The sequence below is a fragment of the Urocitellus parryii genome, chromosome 2 (genome assembly GCF_045843805.1).
Source record: "Urocitellus parryii isolate mUroPar1 chromosome 2, mUroPar1.hap1, whole genome shotgun sequence".
In the NCBI taxonomy this organism is placed as follows: Eukaryota; Metazoa; Chordata; class Mammalia; order Rodentia; family Sciuridae; genus Urocitellus; species Urocitellus parryii.
Genome location: NC_135532.1, coordinates 88621638 through 88643901, shown reverse-complemented (window position 1 = coordinate 88643901; position 22264 = coordinate 88621638). Strand labels below are relative to the sequence as shown.

The 22264-nt window shown below is 36.2% G+C and overlaps 1 protein-coding gene across 1 annotated transcript in view; it reads left to right on the top strand.

Moving 5' to 3' along the window:
* LOC144253383 (potassium-transporting ATPase alpha chain 2-like) overlaps positions 1-22264 on the top strand; it is a 48506-nt gene that overhangs the window by 7818 nt on the left and 18424 nt on the right. The gene's annotated exons all lie outside the window — the stretch shown is intronic.

The window sequence follows — 22264 nt, the reverse complement described above, 5'->3', positions numbered from 1 at the left end:
TGCATTCTATCAGCCCTGGGCATTTTGGCCGCTCCAGGGTCAGAATGGTGTTTTAATAACTGAGAAAAAAAAACAGAAATAAGAAGAAAGGATAGTGTGCAAACCACTTTCCAAAGTAACTTGTATTGAAGCTGCCTCAAATCTGAGTCATGGAAAATAATGGTGATTAGGTGAATGCTATACATCGCATTCAGTGACAGTTAATCCTCTTATTAACTTCACGGTAATATTTTGCTCATTTGTCAGGTTGGAGGGATTTTGTGAGAATGTTGTAGTTCCTGTCTTCCTCTGTTCATTGAGAAAGTTGGGGGAAATAGCTGCAAAAATAAGAGTTCCAGATTGAAATGCATGTGAGACTGACGTCTCCCTCGGGAGAGGGATGTTTGCTTCATGGACTTCATCTACACTTTGAATTTGGGGATCCACTCTTTGAGGTCTCCTCATCTTCCCTTCAGAGGGTTTCCTCTTCACCTGAGTGATCATCAGTCAGGGAGAAGTCTGTGGGGCAGTTCAGTGGGGTGGTATATGACATTGCCAAATGGAAAGAGAGGGAGCTCTACTCCAGCCTCATAAGCTGGAGCAGCCTGTAAAGACTTTCTGGCAGAGAGCCAGAGAGGTGATCCCTGCTCTAGGAAAAAAACCCAATAGCTGAAATTGCAGCTCTTCATCCCCTGGCTGGGCTGATTCATACAGCAGCCCTGACATTGAGTCTCAGGAGAACTGTTCTCTTCCCAGCCCAGCTAAAAATATCAAAATTCAGATTTATAATGACAAGAGCTGATAAATTTGCTGGGGAAATGCAAGCAGTGTCACTGTTGTGCTAGGAAACCTATTCTGATAAATTGATGCAGGGAAAGAAATTGCTAAACGTGGCAGAGACCCATAAGGCCACTCCCCCCAGGATGATGAGCAAATTGAGCATGGTTTCCTTGTCCTCAAAAGTTCCCCTTTTCAAACATAGTAGGAAGTAAAATGCACAAAATTTTAAAAAGGGACATAGAAAGCATTTTTTTTATCAAAAGGTTGGTATGACATAAAACTGAGTTTTATTTCCTGTCATTTTTTTTTTTCTGTTACAGCGTGATGGAGACCCTTTTAAAATCCCCTCTTGCCAAGATAAAACTCCTTCTTAAATAGCCAAATAGCCCTGAACCTAACTAGTGACCTTTGATTCAATTAGGATCTATTGATTTTTTAACTCCATAAGACACACTTTCTATATTTTTGTTTGGAATTCTAGAATCTAAGCTTGTATTACTGCCTGCCGGCCTACCATGTTTTTTTTTTTTCTTCTTTTTTTTTCTTTTTAGTTTAGTTGGCCAATAGATTCTCAGCAGGAGTATCACAGAATGCCCCCTTCATACCAACTGGCTTGACCTGGGCTTCAACTATAATTTATTAAACATCTCCTGAGTGCCTCCTAGAAATCAAGCATCATGATTGGCATTTTTCTAAAATGACAAAGGTACAGTGCACTGATAATAGGGAAGACACAGATGAGGAACTCATTATAAATCAAATTATAACCATAATAATTGGTATGTGAACAATTGCTGTGAGAACTGAACAGAGAAAACATTTCTACTAGGAAAAGACCAGACAGCTTCACTGAAGAAGTAAAATTTGTGCTTAGCCTGTTAGGATGAATGAGTGCTAGAAATTTCTGGGGGTTAGAAGAGTATATCTGACAGAAGAGTACATCTGACAGAATAGTGTAGCACTGAGGTAGGAAAAGTAGCACCTGAATTTAGTATGTAATCATAATTATTTAAGAGGTTTGAATGATTTTTTTTCCTCTCTGGGTGTTTTGTCTTTGCCAAACAACTTACAAACAACTGCTACATTTGCTCTAATTATTTTAGATCATTAACTTTGAAAATTACTGTTTGCATTATTTCCTAGCTTGGTCTTGTACCCATTCAGAGTTGGCATCTAATGAACAGGTAGATGGTACAGGTCTGGAGTTTTGCCCTTGTCAAATACTTGACCCAGACTGCAAAATGTCATGGTTGCCTTCCCTCTACAAACTTATGGACCTGAGTCCCAGTAATGATGTTCTAATGATTTAGCTTGATATTCCATCATTTGTTGAGGCATAAAGTCATGAAACAAAAGCTAACAAGATTATTACTGTCTCCTTGAATGAAGAATAAATACTGGCACTTTAATTTTATGCAGCGTTTATTCACTATGATTTTATGCATTAAAATGCTTAGGTTTTTTTTCATTCTCATCTCTTAATCTTTACCTAGGTCTGACCTCTTAACAAGGTAAATAATTTAGTATCCTAAATATAGGATACTAAGACTTAATGTAGTTAGATTTGGGGCCTCAATTTTAATAGCAAGTGAGAAAAAAAATTCCATAGAAAATAAAAGGACTTTTCCTTCTTAGATTCACTAAAAAATATAGGATACTAAGACTTAATGTAATTACAAAAGACAATAAAGCATAGATATAGCATGTTGAATTATTTAGGATAAATAGAAAGATGTCTACAATTTATTTTGAAAAATGCATCAACAGATAAAATGGATTAATGAATGTTGAGATAAATAAATGGATGGATATGTTATAAAGCATGTATAATAAAATGCTAATGGTAGAATCAAATATGAGAACATGGGTATTGATTCTAAAATTATTTTAACTTTGTGGAATGTTTGAAATTGTTACAATTAATGTTGAGGGAAAAAACAATAAAGTAGCATAGACTAAAATTGGTAAATCTGTTTGGTAAGAATTATGACATAGTTAAAATGAAGAGAAATATCTCACATTCATCAAAATATAGATGAAAATAAAGAAATAGTAGAGTCTGAGAGCCAAAGGTACACAGTGTTCCCTCACCATTAGCTTGTCAATGAATCTGTTCTCATTCTGGGAAAATAAACAGTGTACTTTAAGGGCCAGATCTTTTGTATACTCAGCAATATATAAATAATGTTTTTAGATTTTTTTCTGTATGGAAAATACTTATATTCTTCACAATTAAGGCAATATCTGCCGTCTTAGCCATTTTGACATAGAGAACTTCATATATTCTAGGCATGGTGCGAAGGATTGGGCTTCAGTGAGGAAGCACTTGAGGAAGTTTAATAATGTCAAGAAATGGATAAAGATAATAAAAAGATGATGTGATCATAGGAGGACTTAACTAGTGCTATGTCAGCCCTGAAGAGGGAGCAGTCACTGGGTTTATTGTCTCTGTGACTTGAGGTCAGTAACTTAACCTCCTGGTGTTTCAGTTATTTTCATCTATAAAATCTGGCCAACAGTATCTGTTAATCTTACTGTCTTTTAAATAACAAGATCTTAATGAATGGCCACTATAACATCTTTAACTTACAGAGTGAGATCAAAGTGGGGGAAAAATTAATGCATAAAGTGTGCTTGACAGACAACCTTCTTTCTCCCACCCCTCCCTGTGCCCATCATTGCCCTGACATGACCACTACTATAGTCATGTGCCAGAACACACATCACTTCATTCCACCTCCAACTGAGAGACAAGGACACTGAAGTGACTTGAGAGAAGTGACCTATCTCAGGTCACACAGCTTGTCAGTGTTAGAGTGAGCAGCAGGTAGGCTAATAAAGCTTTTACTGTAGAAAGAGGTTGAAGAAAGGCTATATTCCTTTAGAAATGTGATTTATGATTTCCTAAGAAGTAAGAGAAATGCTTAGAAATTGTTTTATATTGTTAGGAGAGAATGTGTTTAAGTGTAACTAAATATAATGCACTAGTAGGCTCTTAGGAATTACTGAATTGTGTTGCATTAAAATCTTCCTGACAAATTATCAGTATGACATGGTTAACTCTTGCTCTCTGGGACATTTTTCCACTAATTAAATTATTTTTTTCTTTTAATTATATATTAATATCTCCAATTTATAAAATCTGTACCTCTTAACCATATATATATATATATATATATATATATATATATATATATAGAGAGAGAGAGAGAGAGAGAGAGAGAGAGAGAGAGAGTGTTAGAGATAGCAAAGATTATGTTTTTCTGTGTAAACATGAAATGAATCTTCTAATAACTTCTCTATATTTGTATCTTATTGGACCTATGAGGCATACACATTTTGTCAATTCATAACTCTGGACTAAAGTCTCTGACTATTCTATGTATTTGAGCCAATACCCTGCACTGATTTTAAAAGCCCAGCATTTTAAAAGAGTAACCAGTGTGAGTACTGGGGTTATAGTTTATCATGTGCAGGACTCTGGGTTCAATCCCCAGCAGCACAATCAATCAATCAATCAGAGAATCAATGTTGATAAATATGATGTCATGTGAATGCATAGGCATAGGATTAACTGACAGCAAGGAAGAAAGGGAAGAAGGAGTTGACTTTCAATGAGAATCTTCTATGTGCCAGGACAATGCTCTGCAATCTACTACTTTAATTTTCACAACAGTCTTCCAGAGTACACAATGATAAGATGGTGGTGATTCTTTTAAGTTACAGAGGTAGGATTTGAACCCAAAATCTGTATGACTAAGTTCTAGTGTTTTTTTGTTTTTTTTTCCTGTTGCTTTGGCTGTTTGCCATCTGCCTCCTGAGTTTTCAACCATTAGGTGGATAAAAGATAGAAAATAAGCTGAAACTCAAATCAGTTTTCTTTTTTCTTTGTTAGTGGCTCTGACTGAATCTATTGACTAAATAAGAGTTGGAGAATAGGCATGAATTTTGATTATTCAGTCCCCTGCTGAGAACTAACTGAATCATATTATTTGTACTATGGAGAAATTAAAAAAAAAGAAGAAGAAAAAAAAAGATCTAGGTTTCTGGAATTATTATGTATGGAGTTTAAGGCAGATTTAGACATTGGAAATAATAGTTGCCAAATTTGTCAAATGCCATAACGTTCTTTTATGCATAAAAAGTGGGGATTTATTGTCAGAAAATTATAGGAGTCCTGCACTGTTCACATCAGTGAGGTTTTTATTTTGTCTTGGTTTTGGCAGGTTTCACAGAAGGATCCCTGAGAGGAGATTACATGAGACCTTGAAACAATTTTTAGTGGACACATACATACCCACTCGTAATCCTGTGTTCATGTAATCACCTGCACATACAAAGACCTCTGAATATGAGACAAGCTAGCAAAATATGGCTTACTGGGCTATGGGTCCCATTTTTCTAATTAAAATTAAAAAGTTTTTACAAGGCTTTTTACATTGTCTACTTGATCAGTGACTGCCAAAATCCATCCCAGTCAATTCATTTTAAAGCTCAGAGAGAGCTAGAGCAGAGTGTCAGGAGCAGTACTAGGAGTAGAAAGATAAATTGAGCCACACATGGAAATTTTAAATTTCTAGTATCCACATTTCCAAGAAGTAATTTCATCCAAAATTAACATCTTAAAGCATCATTAATGTAAAACATTGTTAATAAGATAGTCTCCAGTTTTTATTGCTAAGTCTTCAAAATCCAATGTATATTTTGTGCTTATTGCACACCCCAATTAATCAAACTACATTTCAAGGGCTCAATAGCCAGAATGTGGCTAGCAGCCCTCCTGTTGATTTAGTCTGGGAAGATATTCACTCATGGTGGTCATTTAGTATGTTATCTATCACTCATTATTTACTTAGAGAGGGAACATATCATTTCTATCCCATCAGAGAACTTGCGGGGCCTGGGGAGTAATATATATGGTGAGGACATCTAATACCTCTTTTTATTAAAGAACAAAATATAAGATGGGCTGGGGATGTGGCTCAAGCAGTAGCACACTTGCCTGGCATGCGTGCGGCCCGGGTGTTTGATCCTCAGCACCACATACAAACAAAGATGTTGTGTCCGCCAAGAACTAAAAAATAAAGATTAAAGAATTCATATTCTCTCTCTCTCTCTCTCTCTCTCTCTCTCTCTCTCTCTCTCTCTCTCAAAAAGAACAAGATATAAGAAAGAATAGGAATAAAACCCTATATGATGATAACCAACTTGTATAATATTGTTTTTCCTTGGCCTCTGTAACCAAAAGGGGGAAAAATGTACCACTATCAGGTATGTGCCTTATCATAGTAGAGTTCAGTTCTTCCCATCCTATGACACTATTGCATTTTTAAATTTGCCACTCATTGTTGGGTTCTGGGGTACAGAGTCTTGGAATTGTCTAAGGAGGGAGAGGCAGCCAGAGGTCCTTTAGGAACCACCTTAAGGAGAGGCTATAGTGACTAGGCCCTTGAGGTAAATGGAGATACAGTCTTGCAAGGCAGGACTTATGTAGGTGTTCACTTGAGCCCTGGCACTTGGTAGAAGTCTGTACAGAAGACAGACATGCATCCTAGCTTCAGGAAAGTATGCTTTTACCATTGTATCAGTTCTGAGATATTCTGATATGAAAAGGAAAATTAATAAAAGCCTTAGGTTTTTTCATTTGTCCTATGGCATAATCAAGTTCTTAGTCATTGTTTAACTCCTGGATGAAAATTGATCAAGAGTCCTTTAGGAAGCTAAAGACTTAGAACTAGCAGGCCAGTCATTTGGATCTGTCGTGATTATGGGTTATTGGTTCCCAACAACAAAAATTATGATTATGGGACAGCAGGCTTTTGAGCCAGGGAGACATCATCTGATCATTGCATCTGCTCCTTAGCTATTCTGTGACTTTGAAAATCACTTAATCTCCCTAAGTCTTCTTTTGTTTGCAACTGATAAATGTAAGTACTCCTTCATAGCTTTACTGTGATGAGGGTCTAAAGGCATTTATCCAAAGGATCTGGTACAGGGCCTAGCACATACTTGTTGCTCAATAAACACTAATATCTTTTCCTTAATTTCTCCGATACTTGTTTGTATTCCTCCCCCTGACTCCTGTGTCTTGAAAGGTTCTTTTGGCATATAGATTGGACTTGATTGTTCTAATTAAAATCCTACATATTGTTCTTCATTTTGAATTGACCGATACAATTAATCTGATTAGAATTATAATCCTATCAGTCTGGTTTCTAAAAATTCATTAAAAAAAATGTCTACTTACCATTTTCCAGAGGAAAGTTCTGGGAAAATAGTAGTAGATAATATATAACTATTCCCTAAAGGAGCTTTATCCTAGTCTCCTCTGTGGATCAAATTTACCAGACAACATTAACCCAGCCTTATACTGCTGAATGAAGAGAGGTTGAGAACACAAGACTAGCCTCTGGCCCCATCTCAGTGAGTCGAAGAGATACCAGATACTATATTGAGCTGAAATAATTCCAGTCCATAGTTGGTCTAAACAGCTTTATTCAGATAGATGCAAGATTAAACCTTGTGAAATACTGAGAATAGCCTGCTGGCCCTAACACATAAAAAAATTAAATCCAGGGATTTAGTAATTCCAGATGGACAACTACCATGTGGGGTTCTGCAGGTATCAGATAACATGAGAGCAGAATGGAAAGGGAACAAACATGACCCTATTTGATTGGCCTTTTGGAAGCAGTTCTTCAATGGAAGTATTGCAAACTCACCAAGAGAAAAATCACAGGATTCTTAAGGAGAGCATGACTGGGAAAGATGAAGAAGGCAGATTCAGGAGAACCACTAATGGTAGATTTGATGGAGGATATGAAAGAGAAGAAATTCATATTGCTCTGACCCACTAGGTCTCATTGTCTACTTTTAATTCTTAAGAGATAGAGGTCATTTTATTCTAGGTTATCCTCACGAGGTTGGGGTTCTTTTCTGATACTTGTTGAAACTTTGGATACAAATGGGTTCACCTAGGGAATGAGTAAAGAGGTGGACTTGGAATAGGACCTTCAGAGATGCTATACTGAAGAAGCAACTATAAGGGAGATCCATTTTCTTCTAAGTCCTATCTATAGGTCTGGATTACCTGCAAATTTTTCGCCAGCTGCTGATGGAGAACTCTTCCTCTGTTGAAGCTCAATCATCAAACCTGGGAAGCTTATTTTATTTGGCTCTTCTGAGTCATGTTAAGACTCCAGAATAATTCACTTTATTTTCCCCAAGTCTTTCATCTCTTGGGAAACTTCCAGTGACTTTGGTTTCCAGTTTAGAGAACTACTTTTGGCAGCTCATTGTAAAAGAAGTGATAATTCTCAAAGCCCAGAGTGCTAAACTCAAACTCAGTTGATGATCAGAGTCTTTCCAAATGAGGAGCTGAGCCCCAAACATCGGAGGAGACTCTTTCTCTTTCCACCCCCAGGCAAGGGAGTATTACATAAAACCACACTGATCCATTTCTGTAGCATTTGTGTTGTTAAATGATACAGTAGACATGGTAGGACTTAATAAATATCAAAAAAGAAGGTTTGCTTGCTCACCAGGCAGTTAAAATTTGTTGTACTTCTATTTTATTCTCACTTATCTTTGGTTTACTTTAGCTATTTCTATTTAGGAGAGACCTAATGATATGCTGCTCAGTGAGACTTTAAAAGGACTTTCAGTCCTTGAAATGTTTTTAATTCATTGTTTTAAGAAGCAAGATTGAGATTATCTGTGTTAAACATTTGTGTGCGCTGAGTGTGAGTTTAAATTAAAAGTAGGAATTTACTCTGAGTAGCAGGGTCTAGTACATTCATATTGGTTGAAATGTACAGAATTCACCGTGGAAATTGCTGTGAATCAGTGCCAATAGAGCAAAGAGCATTCATTGCTCTCTTGCTCTTCCTTTCTGAAGAGTTTAGAAGGTTGGAGGATAATCCAAATCAGTAAAAAAAAGAAAGACCAATTAGATTTTAGCAGAGCATTTAAAATAAATGCATTTTTTTTTACATGTTTGTGTTTTGCAACTTAATCCTCAAAGGGAAGAATGTTATCAAGAGAATATAACATCTTGCTCTGCACAGTATTAGAAAGAAATAGGTCTACATAAACTAAAAATAGAATTCTGTTGTTGGTCCCCTTCATCCTTTATTTTTCTTAAAAATTTGAAACATTTAACAAAAAAGTAATATCTTATCTACAAATAGTTTGTGTTGACTTTAAGTTGACAAAATGAAAGACGCAATGTTGTACCACTTCTTAGTAAAATACCAACGTCATATTGTCAGCTAATCCTAGTACTAATGAAAGGGATCTTATAAGATTTAGAATAACATATGTATGCTTCTCCCTCCTATGGAATCTAGGACATCCTTTCCTATCACTGCTAGTCAGAGAAGAGTTAGTTAAGATGAAATTCTTTTTATGTATAAGCCCAAGCTAAGTGAAGATAGGCTTCCATTCATCTACTAAAAGGAAAGTAGATGGTCTATTTCTTAAGACACTTACTAGCCAATTTTGGCCCTCCATACAAATATTTCATACACAATTATATTTGATACCTCAGTTTAAGTGTATTCATTTGGTGACATGTTAGAGGTAAAACACTGAATCATAAAGAAATACCATAACATTGGAACTTAATGGCCAGGAATATTCTCATTTAAGAATGAAAACATATCACTTTTAAATAAAATATTTCTAGTTTTCTGGCTTTTTAGAAGGGCCTACTGTGATTTTTAGCTAATTTACTGTGTGAAATTAAGAATAAAAATGAATGAATTCCTACGATGAAGATGGAGGAATTACGTTTTGACCCTAGAAGCAATCTAACTTTGGAGCTTGGCTTTATTTGTGCTATTATAGTTTTTCTAAACAAGGAATTGGTTATTGGAGAATATGAAGAGCTTGAAATTAAATGTAATGTGTTGTGTGTGTGAGTTGTGTGTATATAAAAGTTGTAGAAAAATATTATGGTTAAATACGCATATATTTAGGCAATTTAATCGTCATGAGCATGAGCTTGGAATCTTGGCTATTCAACTTCTTATCTGCTTAACATTGGACATGTTATTTGACCTCTTTGTGACTCCTTTTTGTCATCAGTTCAATGGAAGTAACAGTAGTACCAGCCTTTCAAAGTTGAAATGAATAGGAAAATGATATAATGCACAAAAAATAAAACAGGAAATGCATATTGGTGTCACCAAAGACATTTCTTTCAAAGGGTCAAATGAGGGATGCTTTTCTTACCAGCAAGGAGATATCCTTTATTTTCCAACTGAAATTTGAATATGGTAAAGCAAAAGAAACCATGGAGGTGTGATTCTAAGATCTTAAAGCAATTGTGATAATGTTTTCCTACTTTGAATTATGCAAATGACTGAGTCTTTTGATGAACCAGAGTGACCAGTTAGAAGCATAGACAACAATATGTAAGTTCAGAAATGCCATTAAATTTTCCAAGGAAATGTAGACCTCCACTAATCTTATATTATGTTTCAGTTTTTATGTTTTATTCCTGTTTCCTTCCAGTGGTACTTTATGGAGGCATTGCTGAGAGACACTGAACTTCAGTATGTCTGTTTTAGAATGTCTGAAAGAAAATCCCAAAGCTGGTAACTAAAATGTTTTGAAAGTCACATTTCTTTTCAAACCAAATGGGAAGAGCTATTAGAAAGGAAATAAATGATTTGTATTTTTCTAATAATAGTAGTTATAGAATTATGAAAGTTAAGAATCGAATCCTTATTTTCCAATCTTGCAAATTCTCTCCATTAGTTAATAAACTAATGCCCCTTATTAAAGTGTGCTCAGTGATGGTCTGAGAAGTCACTGAAGAGATGTAGAGTGAACTGAATCTTAGAATCAATGACCTACAAGGGACCTACAAACTCTGAGCTTTTTTTATTTTCAAGAATTATTTTTGCTGTCATTTAGTGTTCAAATCCAATCCCTTGCCTAGGGAACCAATTCGGATTAAAGAAAATTAAAAAAAACAACAACAACAAGCAATCAATATCTAATTCATTTAAGTCCTGCTTCTTCCTGGCCCTGCTGGGTATAAGCCTAGAGTTGCTGCCATCTCTGTTTTATTCAGGCACTTTGGGAAAGGAGCCATCTTTTTAGATCTATTTTCTCTCTGAAGCTTGGAAACTATATCTATATAAAAAGAGGTGACATACTAGGCCTAGCATAATAAAACCTTTTGTAAGAGAATCAATATAACTTTGGGAAGACTCATTTATATTTAAAGGAGAAAAGAGACAAAAGTAGCAGTGGTCATAACTTATCATGTAGACAGTGAAAAATGCAAGAAATTATTAAAAATTGACTACTCATTCTTATAGTCTTGCCTTCTTATTTGACTTGGAGGGATGTTCTAGATCTCTAATAAAATGTGTTATTTCTCTCCATAAATGTTCTGAGGTTTGTTTTTTAGATATTGGTTGCAATTGTTGATCAATGCCCTGAAAATTTCCTGTAGTGACCAATGGTGAAATGCATGGTCGGGTGTAACTAGTGCAGGCTGTGCCAATGAAATAGTAGGGCTAATTATCAAATATGAAAATGAACCCTGATTACATTGTCCTCATGGTCTAATCAGCAAAATGCACCAGCTAAATTATTTTCTTCCACTATTTTAAGTGAATAGATTGTGTCTTCTTCTTATTATTATTATTTTAATTAAAGTAGTTTGAATATCTGAATTTTTCATTTTGCCTTGCCTTTGAATATACTAGTACCTCAGGTACAAATAAGAAATTAACAGTTTGTGAGCCACTGAAACCAATAATGATCCCATAATGTAAATTTATCTTGTGGTTTATAAAATGCCATAATATTTCCACATGTGTGGCGACTTACAAAGTGAAGTGAGCCAATTTTTATCTATGAGGAACAGTCTTTTATTTAATCATTGACGGTATTTTACTTGTTTATTTTCAGCATGGTAAAACAATCACACAGTTTGCAATTTCACTTTCTGACCATCAAACATAATAAAATGAAACACTTTGTGCTTTTATTATACTTTTTACTATCAGAGGTTTCTGGACCATTGCTTAGAAAACCTCAGGCTGCCACTGAAGCCCTGGGAGGTCATTGGTTGAAGCTGAGAGTTTGGCAGTAGGTTTTAACTCCATAATTCCATGTGAGTTGTGCCATTTTAGTAGGTGAATTGTCTGAAGGAATTGAGATCAGGTTTTCATCCATAGGTAAGTTTGGCTTCATGGGTAACTTGAATAAAATGAATTTGAGAGAAACTGAGGTTTTATTAATTTACATATTCTCTTCTCTAAACATGCCACTGAGTGACTATGGTATCACCTCACAAGTGAGTGGTAGATTATACCAGTCTGGAATCCCAGACTTCTGGCATGAATAGCAGGATAAGTTAAACCAAAGCTGTCTAGTGTTCCAATGCATGTGACTTTCAGAATGGGACTAGTCATAGAGAAGTAGAGAATATCAGCTATCAGGCTGAGAACCACGTCAAATCTGAGGGTAGAATGTGGTCCGTGGTGCTGTGACAACAGACATCAGGTGCTAGTAAGGTTTTTGTATCATGGGAAATCTCAGGAGACATAAGAAAGTGCCAGGATAGGCAAACAGACGAAGGACAATATTTGGAGATATTAGCACCCTACGTTATCAAAGAAACAGCATAAAGAGATAGGATTGTAGAAAAGGAGTAAGTTTCAATGACTAGATTTTATATGTAGACCAATAATTTTCAGGAGCAATGATGGGCTCTTTACATGACTAGGGAAGTAATACCAGACATATTGTTAAGAAATTTATAGAAATTATTTTGTTCTATCAAAACTATTAAATAGATGCCATTAAACAGATGCTGTGTTTCCCCACAGATGGTATGAAAAACTCCATCATTATGGCCAAAGTGCAAGATCAATTGTGGACAGTGCCAAAGTAACTTGGGCTGAGTTTTTAGCCAAAAGCTTGTTAATATCTTTCTTGCCCACAGACAGAACTGGTCCTAATGAAAGGTGAACAGCTGGGCACTCAGGGGAGGCAAATGACTATAGCTAGGGAGAGAAAAAGAAGAAAAAATGCAGTATGAAGAATAATCACGATATATATGCTTCAGATGATCTGGAGTCTCAAGGAAGACATGAGACAGCAAAATCAGACAATGAAAGATCACATCGACAAACAAATCCAGGAAGTAAAAGATCAATTTCACAGGGAGATAGAGGTAATAAAAAACAAACAAATTGAAATTCTAGAAATGCAGGAAACAATAAACCAACTTAAAAACTCAATTGAGAATACTACCAGCAGAGTAGATCACTTAGAAGAGAGAACATCAGACAATGAAGACAAAGTATTTCAACTGGAAAAGAACATAGATAGCTCAGCAAGTCTGCTAAGAAACCATGAGCAGAACATCCAAGAATTATGGGACAATATCAAAAGACCAAATTTAAGAGTCATTGGGATACAGGAAGGCACAGAGCTCCATTCCAAAGGAATAAACAGTCTATTCAGTGAAATAATACGAGAAAACTTCCCAGAATTGAAGATTGAGACAGAATCCCAAATCCTAGAAGCCTACAGGACGCCGAATGTGCAAAATCATAAGAGATCCACACCTAGACACATTATAATGAAGATGTCCAACATACAGAATAAGGAGAGAATTTTAAAAGCTGCAAGAGAAAGAAAGCAGATTACATTTAGGGGTAAACCAATCAGGATAACAGCTGATCTCTCAACACAGACTCTGAAAGCTAGAAGATCCTGGAATAACATATTTCAAACGCTTAAAGAAAATGGATTCCAACCAAGAATCGTGTATCCGGCGAAATTAAGCTTCAGGTTAGAAGATGAAATTAAAACCTTCCACAATAAACAAAAGTTAAAAGAATTCGCAGCTAGAAAACCATCTCTTCAAAAAATCCTTGGCAAAACATTACAGGAAGAGGAAATGGAAAACAACATTGAAAACCAACAATGGGAGGTAGGACAGTAAAGGGGGGAAAGTAGTCAAAGAGGATAACAAATCAGGTTTAGTAACATCAATAAACAAATATGGATAGAAGAACAAACCATATCTCAATAATAACCCTAAATGTTAATGGCTTAAACTCACCATTTAAGAGACACAGGCTAGTAGAATGGATCAAAAAACAAGACCCAACAATATGCTGTCTACAGGAGACGCATTTGATAGGAAAAGATATACATAGACTGAAGGTGAAAGGTTGGGAAAAATCATATCACTCATATGGACCGCAGAAACAAGCAGGAGTGTCCATACTCATATCTAATAAAATAGATTTCAAGCCAAAGCTAATCAAAAGGGATATAGAAGGACACTTCATACTGCTCAAGGGAACCATACACCAACAAGACATAACAATCATAAATATATATGCCCCAAATAATGGTGCAGCTGTATTCATCAAGCAAACTCTTCTCAAGTTCAAGAGTCTAATAGACCAACATACAATAATCATGGGCGACTTCAACACACCTCTCTCACCACTGGACAGATCTTCCAAACAAAAGTTAAATAAGGAAACTATAGAACTCAATAACACAATTAACAACCTAGACTTAATTGACATATATAGACTATACCACCCAACATCAAGTAGCTACACTTTTTTCTCAGCAGCACATGGAACCTTCTCAAAAATAGACCATATACTATGTCACAGGGCAACTCTTAGACAATACAAAGGGGTAGAGATAATACCATGCATCTTATCTGATCATAATGGAATGAAACTGAAAATCAATGATAAAAGAAGAAAGGAAAAAGCAAGCATCACCTGGAGAATGAACAATAGGTTGCTGAGTGATCAATGGGTTTTAGAAGACATCAAGGAGGAAATTAAAAAATTCCTAGAGTTAAATGAAAACACAGACACAACATATCGGAATCTATGGGACACATTGAAAGCAGTTCTAAGAGGAAAATTCATTGCTTGGAGTTCATTCCTCAAAAAAAGAAAAAACCAACAAATAAATGATCTCATACTTCATCTCAAAATCCTAGAAAAAGAAGAGCAAAAGAAGTAGAAGGCAAGAAATAATTAAAATCAGAGCTGAAATTAATGAAATTGAAACAAAAGAAACAATTGAAAAAATTGACAAAACTAAAAGTTGGTTCTTTGAAAAAATAAATAAAATTGACAGACCCTTAGCCATGCTAACGAAGAGAAGAAGAGAGAGAACCCAAATTACTAGCATACGGGATGAAAAAGGCAATATCACAACAGATTATTCAGAAATACAGAAGATAATCAGAAATTATTTTGAATCCTTATACTCCAATAAAATAGAAGATAGTGAAGGCATAGATAAATTCCTTGAGTCCTATGATCTGCCCAGATTGAGCCAGGAGGATATAGACAACCTAAACAGACCAATAACAATAGAGGAAATAGAAGAAACCATCAAAAGACTACCAACTAAGAAAAGCCCAGGACCGGATGGGTATACAGCAGAGTTTTACAAAACCTTTAAAGAGGAACTAACACCAATACTTTTCAAGCTATTTCAGGAAATAGAAAAAGAGGGAGAACTTCCAAATTCATTCTACGAGGCCAACATCACCCTGATTCCGAAACCAGACAAAGACACATCAAAGAAGGAAAACTACAGACCAATATCTCTAATGAACCTTGACGCAAAAATCCTCAATAAAATTCTGACGAATCGGATTCAAATACATATCAAAAAAATTATACATCATGATCAAGTAGGATTCATCCCTGGGATGCAAGGCTGGTTTAATATACGGAAATCAATAAATGTTATTCACCACATCAATAGACTTAAAAATAAGAACCATATGATCATCTCAATAGATGCAGAAAAAGCATTCGACAAAGTACAGCATCCCTTTATGTTCAAAACTCTAGAAAAATTAGGGATAACTGGATCATACCTCAACATTGTAAAAGCAATCTATGATAAGCCACAGGCCAGCATCAATCTGAATGGAGAAAAATTGAAGGCATTCCCTCTAAGATCTGGTACAAGACAGGGATGCCCTCTCTCACCACTTCTGTTCAACATAGTCCTTGAAACACTGGCCAGAGCAATTAGGCAGATGAAAGAAATTAAAGGCATAAAAATAGGAACAGAAGAACTTAAATTATCACTATTTGCAGATGATATGATTCTATACCTAGCAGACCCAAAAGGGTCTACAAAGAAGCTATTAGAGCTAATAAATGAATTCAGCAAAGTGGCAGGATATAAGATCAACACGCATAAATCAAAGGCATTCCTGTATATCAGCGACAAATCCTCTGAAACGGAAATGAGGACAACTACTCCATTCACAATATCCCCCCAAAAAATAAAATACTTGGGAATCAACCTAACAAAAGAGGTGAAAGATTTATACAATGAAAATTACAGAACCCTAAAGAAAGACATAGAAGAAGACCTTAGAAGATGGAAAAATATACCCTGCTCATGGATAGGCAGAACTAACATCATCAAAATGGCGATATTACCAAAAGTCCTATATAAGTTCAATGCAATGCCAATCAAAATCCCAACAGCATATCTTGTAGAAATAGATAAAAGAATCATGAAATTCATATGGAATAATAAAAGATCCAGAATAGCAAAAACAATACTAAGCAGGAAATGTGAATCAGGCGGTATAGCGATACCAGACTTCAAACTATACTACAGAGCAATAGTAACAAAAACAGCATGGTACTGGTACCAAAACAGGCAGGTGGACCAATGGTACAGAATAGAGGACACAGTAACCAATCCACAAAACTACAACTATCTTATTTTTGATAAAGGGGCTAAACGCATGCAATGGAGGAAGGATAGCATCTTCAACAAATGGTGCTGGGAAAACTGGAAATCCATTTGCACCAAAATGAATCTGAATCCCTATCTCTCGCAGTGCACAAAAGTTAACTCAAAATGGATCAAGGAGCTTGATATTAAATCAGAGACACGGCATCTGATAGAAGAAAAAGTTGGTTATGATCTACACGCTGTGGGATCGGGCTCCAAATTCCTCAATAGGACACCCATAGCGCTAGAGTTAACAAATAGAATCAACAAATGGGACTTACTCAAACTAAAAAGTTTTTTCTCAGCAAAAGAAACAATAAGAGAGATAAATAGGGAGCCTACATCCTGGGAACAAATCTTTACTCCACACACTTCAGATAGAGCCCTAATAACCAGAATATACAAAGAACTCAAAAAATTAGACAATAAGATAACAAATAACCCAATCAATAAATGGGCCAAGGACCTGAACAGACACTTCTCAGAGGAGGACATACAATCAATCAACAAGTACATGAAAAAATGCTCACCATCGCTAGCAGTCAGAGAAATGCAAATCAAAACTACCCTAAGATACCATCTCACTCCATTACTGGCAGCCATTAGGAAGTCAAATAACAATAAGTGCTGGAGAGGATGCGGGGAAAAGGGCACTCTTGTTCATTGCTGGTGGGACTGCAAATTGGTGCAGCCAATTTGGAAGGCAGTATGGAGATTTCTCGGAAAGCTGGGAATGGAACCACCATTTGACCCAGCTATTCCCCTTCTCGGTCTATTCCCTAAAGCTCTAACAAGAGCATGCCACAGGGACACTGCTACATCGATGTTCATAGCAGCTCAATTCATGATAGCAAGACTGTGGAACCAGCCTAGATGCCCTTCAATAGATGAATGGATAAAAAAATGTGGCATTTATATACTATGGAGTATTATTCTGCATTAAAAAATGACAAAATCATAGAATTTGGAGGGAAATGGATGGCATTAGAGCAGATTATGCTAAGTGAAGCTAGTCAATCTTTAAAAAACAAATACCAAATGACTCCTTTGGTATAAGGGGAGTAAACAAGGACAGGGTAGGGATGAAGAGCTTGAGAAGAAGATTTACATTAAACAGGGATGAGAGGTGGGAGGGAAAGGGAGTGAGAAGGGAAATTATTTGGAAATGGAAGGCGATCCTCAGGGTTATACAAAATGTCATATAAGAGGAAAGGAGGGGTAAGACAAGATAATACAAATGGAAGAAATGATTTACAGTAGAAGGGGTAGTAAAGAGAGAAAAGGGGAGGGGAGGGGAGGGGAGGGGGGATAGTAGAGAATAGGACAGACAGCAGAATACATCAGACACTAGAAAGGCAATATGTCAATCAATGGAAGGGTAACTGATGTGATACAGCAATCTGTATATTTGGTAAAAGCGGGAGTTCATAATCCACTTGAATCAAACCGTGTAATATGATGTATTAAGAACTATGTAATGTTATGAACGACCAATAAAAAAAAAAGTCACATAATGAAGAGTGATAAAATGGATGTGAAACAACTGAAACTTGTGTGCCCTCCTGGTGACAAAGTGCACTGGTGCCAATGCTTTGGAAAACAGTTTGGAATTACCTGGTAAAGTCAAGCATTCACATATTCATTACCTAGCAAGTCCCTGCCTGGGTAAATACCCAGAAATGGCTACCCATTTGCACTAGCAGACAAGCACAAGAACGTTCATGGCAGAATTATTTTTAATAATAGAAACCAAGAAGAAACAGAATGTCCAATGACTGATGAGATAAGCATGCCCAAGCAATAGGGCAGAACAGTTAAACTGATAATCAGGTTCCCAAGAACAAAGGTGATATTTATTCACAATATCTGAGATTCAAAGCACAGGTAATGATCCATCTCAATAGAGCCCTGGACAATCCAAGGACAGCCACATGCAGTGACAGGTAGGCTAGTGTGGGACTGAGCATGAAAATCACATAGCAGAACACTTAACAGTATGATTCCTGTATATAAAAATGAGAACATGCAAAATTAACCAACATATACTGTGCAAGGCTTGGAAATATACACAGGAAAGCAATGGAATAATAGCTGTAAAATTCAAGATAGAGGTTAGCTCAGAGGGATCAGGATTAGATTCAATGGGGAAGAACACTCAGGGGACTTCTTCAACTCCATGTTGGGCACACACAAGGGTGACCATGGTATTATTATTCTTTATAACTTACATATATTTCTTAAATATCCTTTTATATATATTAATAATGAGAAGCAATTTTTTAAAAGCATTCATGAATTACAAAAGAAAACCTGAATCCTGATTTCAGGTTTTATTACCAGGATGACTTTGAGATCTTGCTTTGCTCTGTAAAACGGGGGTGATAACTACCTCAAGATTTTTGAAAGGAGAAAATATACAAAACTAAACCCATATGGGTAGGGTGGGGATTTTCTTCTAGTATCTCCTTAAACACCCGTGTTGGACAGATACTCCATTTTTCACGGACTCTAGAGTGAAAAGTAGCTATTTTGTTCTGATTCATTTTATCAGTCAGAAACTCCATCCTAAGCCGCTCACTTAAGCATCCTTTCCACAATAAGAAATGCAATCTCCAATATTTGTTCTCTTCTCTCTCCAAATTAGAGCAGCAATAGGAATGCAAAACAAAGAAACTGGTACTTACCGAGTACATCTCAGGAGGAAAAGTGGGACCCTGGGAGAGAATGGAAAGAAATTGCATAATTGTGCTCCTTCAAGACTCCAAATCCATTCAAATTACATTACATAATAGTATATGCCTAACTTTAATTGAGATGCCAACTCTAAATTGGTTGTAAGTGGTTATAGTTTAAATGGTTTGAGGATTTAGTTTATGAGCATTACAAGTTCTTCTAGTCTGAACCTTTCATTTGCAATGAAAGGTGAATTCATAGATAATAGTGTGCTAGTGTGCCCCCCCCCAAAAAAAAAGACCTAAACATGTTTGGCAACTGGAATGTGTTCTTCAGTTTTGAGTGTAATTTCCATTCTTTCCTTAGTAATACCAAATGGTTGGACTGGGTTTCTTCGTTTCATTTTGGTTCTGCTTTTTATAAAAGGACTGCAGATAAGTGACAGAAATGAGACAGAGGGAAGGACCCTCAGATACCTTCTTCTACTGTGTGAGACTCAGTTAGGAGCCTGTCTCATAAAACCCCGTTCTGTTAAATGGAGACAGAAGGAAAAGTGAAAGCATATTCTAAAATCTGCCAGCCAGAGAGTTCATGTTCTCTTACCTCATTAAAACCACTGTAGTCGGGGAATATAAGACTAATTATTCCAGTTTCACAAATGGTCATGGACTTAATGACCTAATCGAGATCTCACAGCTAGAATTAAAATGAACATCTGTCCACACATGATAGAAAATAAGTAACAAATGTCTATAATCCCTAGAAATTCTGATTTCAGTAGTCTTTAAAACTTGATTGGGAGATTCTAAATATATAACCAAGGTGGAAAAAAACACTGTCAATTGCAACCCTAACCATGAAGGAAAATGAGAGCTAGTCATTACCATTCTCAACATTTTCACCAAAATATCTGGCCTTCCTACGAAGAATCTCAATTTTAAGCCCCATAATAATTTGTTAACCTGTTTTCTTTTTGACTATATCTCCAACACCTAAAACAGTGTCTGAAACAAGTAGACACTAAGTGTTTAAAGGGGCAAATAAATAAACACTCCTGGGTTTTATTCCACAAGGACACTTCAAGTGCTAGTCTGTGCCAGTACTATCCTAGTTATGGGGATTCAGTACTGATCCAGTGTAAGGATACGGAATGTCCCTTTTACAGCATGTGTTCCACCATAAATATAATGCAGGCTACCTAACACAACTTTTCTAATAGCCACGTTAAAAAGTAAAAAGAGACAGGTGCAATTAACAATATATTTTACTTAACATATTCAGAATACTAGTTTAATATGATTGATCCAAAATTATTTTTACAAATTCCTTAAGGTATTAATTGATATGTTATAAAATTCACCCAATTCTTAAATAACATTTAATAAGTTATTTTACACTCATCCAAGTCTTCGAGATCTGCTGTATATTTCACATTCACAGAACATCTCCATCTGGACCCGCCACACACCAAGGGCTCCATAGCCTCATATGGCCAGTGGCTACCATGTTGGGCAGTCCTATTGTGGAGGGTGAGACAAGCAATAAACATGTAACTGAGAAGGGTAGGAAAGGAAAGCCTGTGTAAAGAAGTGAAGACAGCAATTGAATGATTTAAAGGATTTAAGAAAAATAAGAAATAAAGTAGATACTTTAGTAGGTACCTGCACTCACAATGCAGAAAAGAGAAATTGTGTCTTTAGCACATTTCTGGATGTACTTTGTCACACCTATTTAATTGTCAGGGATGCTGAAGAGTCATATCCTAAATTAACAGCACTCTCTTCCCCATGGCCTTCTCCCAGGTTCTCCTCCTGGCATGACCCAACCTGATATTTGGTGTCCTGACAGCTCCTCAAATTCCAGAAATCAGCTGCAAGCCAATGTTGTTTTCTTTGAAGAGAGAAGCAGGAAAAACAGTGTCCTCCAGCTTACTAGCTGAGAGGCCCGAGGTTCAGAGGGAGTATCTGCTGCTTCTCCCAGAAGTTAGGATAAACTATAACACAGAGCATATCCTAAAGTGCATTGAGGACCACTGTGAGAGTTCTTTGATCCTCATAAGCTAAGCAGAAAAGATGGAGAATCTCTACCAGCGTTGAGGCCAAAGGGAAGGCGGCTCTCTAGTGGTCATGTTACACATTTCAGTCAAATGAATGGGGGCACTGTGAAACGAATCCCTTATAACTAGATGGAGGACTGCACCATTGTCTTCAGGACAAATGAAATCAATTTTTTTTAAATCCCTTGGCTAAATTATTACCAAGTTACATATTTAAAATATTTTAATCTGGGATGTAGCGCAGTGTACAGTACTCACCCAGAACAAGGTCCTAGGTTCAACCGCTAGCATAGCAAAAAATAATAATAATTAAATATTCGATTAATAATATGATCTTTGTTTATAATATATACTACTAAATACTGAAAATGGAAATTATGGTTAATGTGCTTAAATATTCAAAATGCTTTTTTAACACGTGGTTGGGGCAATTGATATGCTAAGATTCACAGCCCTTCATTTCCAGTGTTATCATAAGTGAAGGGATTATAATTCATATGATTCACTTTTATCCACCAATTAATGTCATATGTGTCCACTGAATCTTAGAATTTCACATGCAGAGGACAGTTATTGATGTATTTGTACTTCCTTACTCAATCCTATTAAATTCAAAGGGATAACAAATCCTTTGGGGAATGCCAATTGATGGTGAAAAGATGATTATTTAAATCCCACCAGAATATTTAGCAATGTAAAGACCATAGTTACAAGTTTAAATACTAGTTAAAAATGATACTGGGAGCTGGGCATGGTGGCGTATGCCTGTAATCCCAGTGGTTTAGGAGGCTGGGGCAGGAGGATCACAAGTTAAAAGCCAGCCTCAGCAATTTATTTAGTGAGGCCCTAAGCAATTTAGTGAGAACTTGTCTCATAAACAAATAAAGGCCTGGGGGTGTGGTTCAGTGGTTGAGCCCTCCTGGGTTCAATCTTTAGTACCAAAAAGGAAAAAAAAAAGATACTATGAACTTGCTGATAGTTATTGTAAAATAC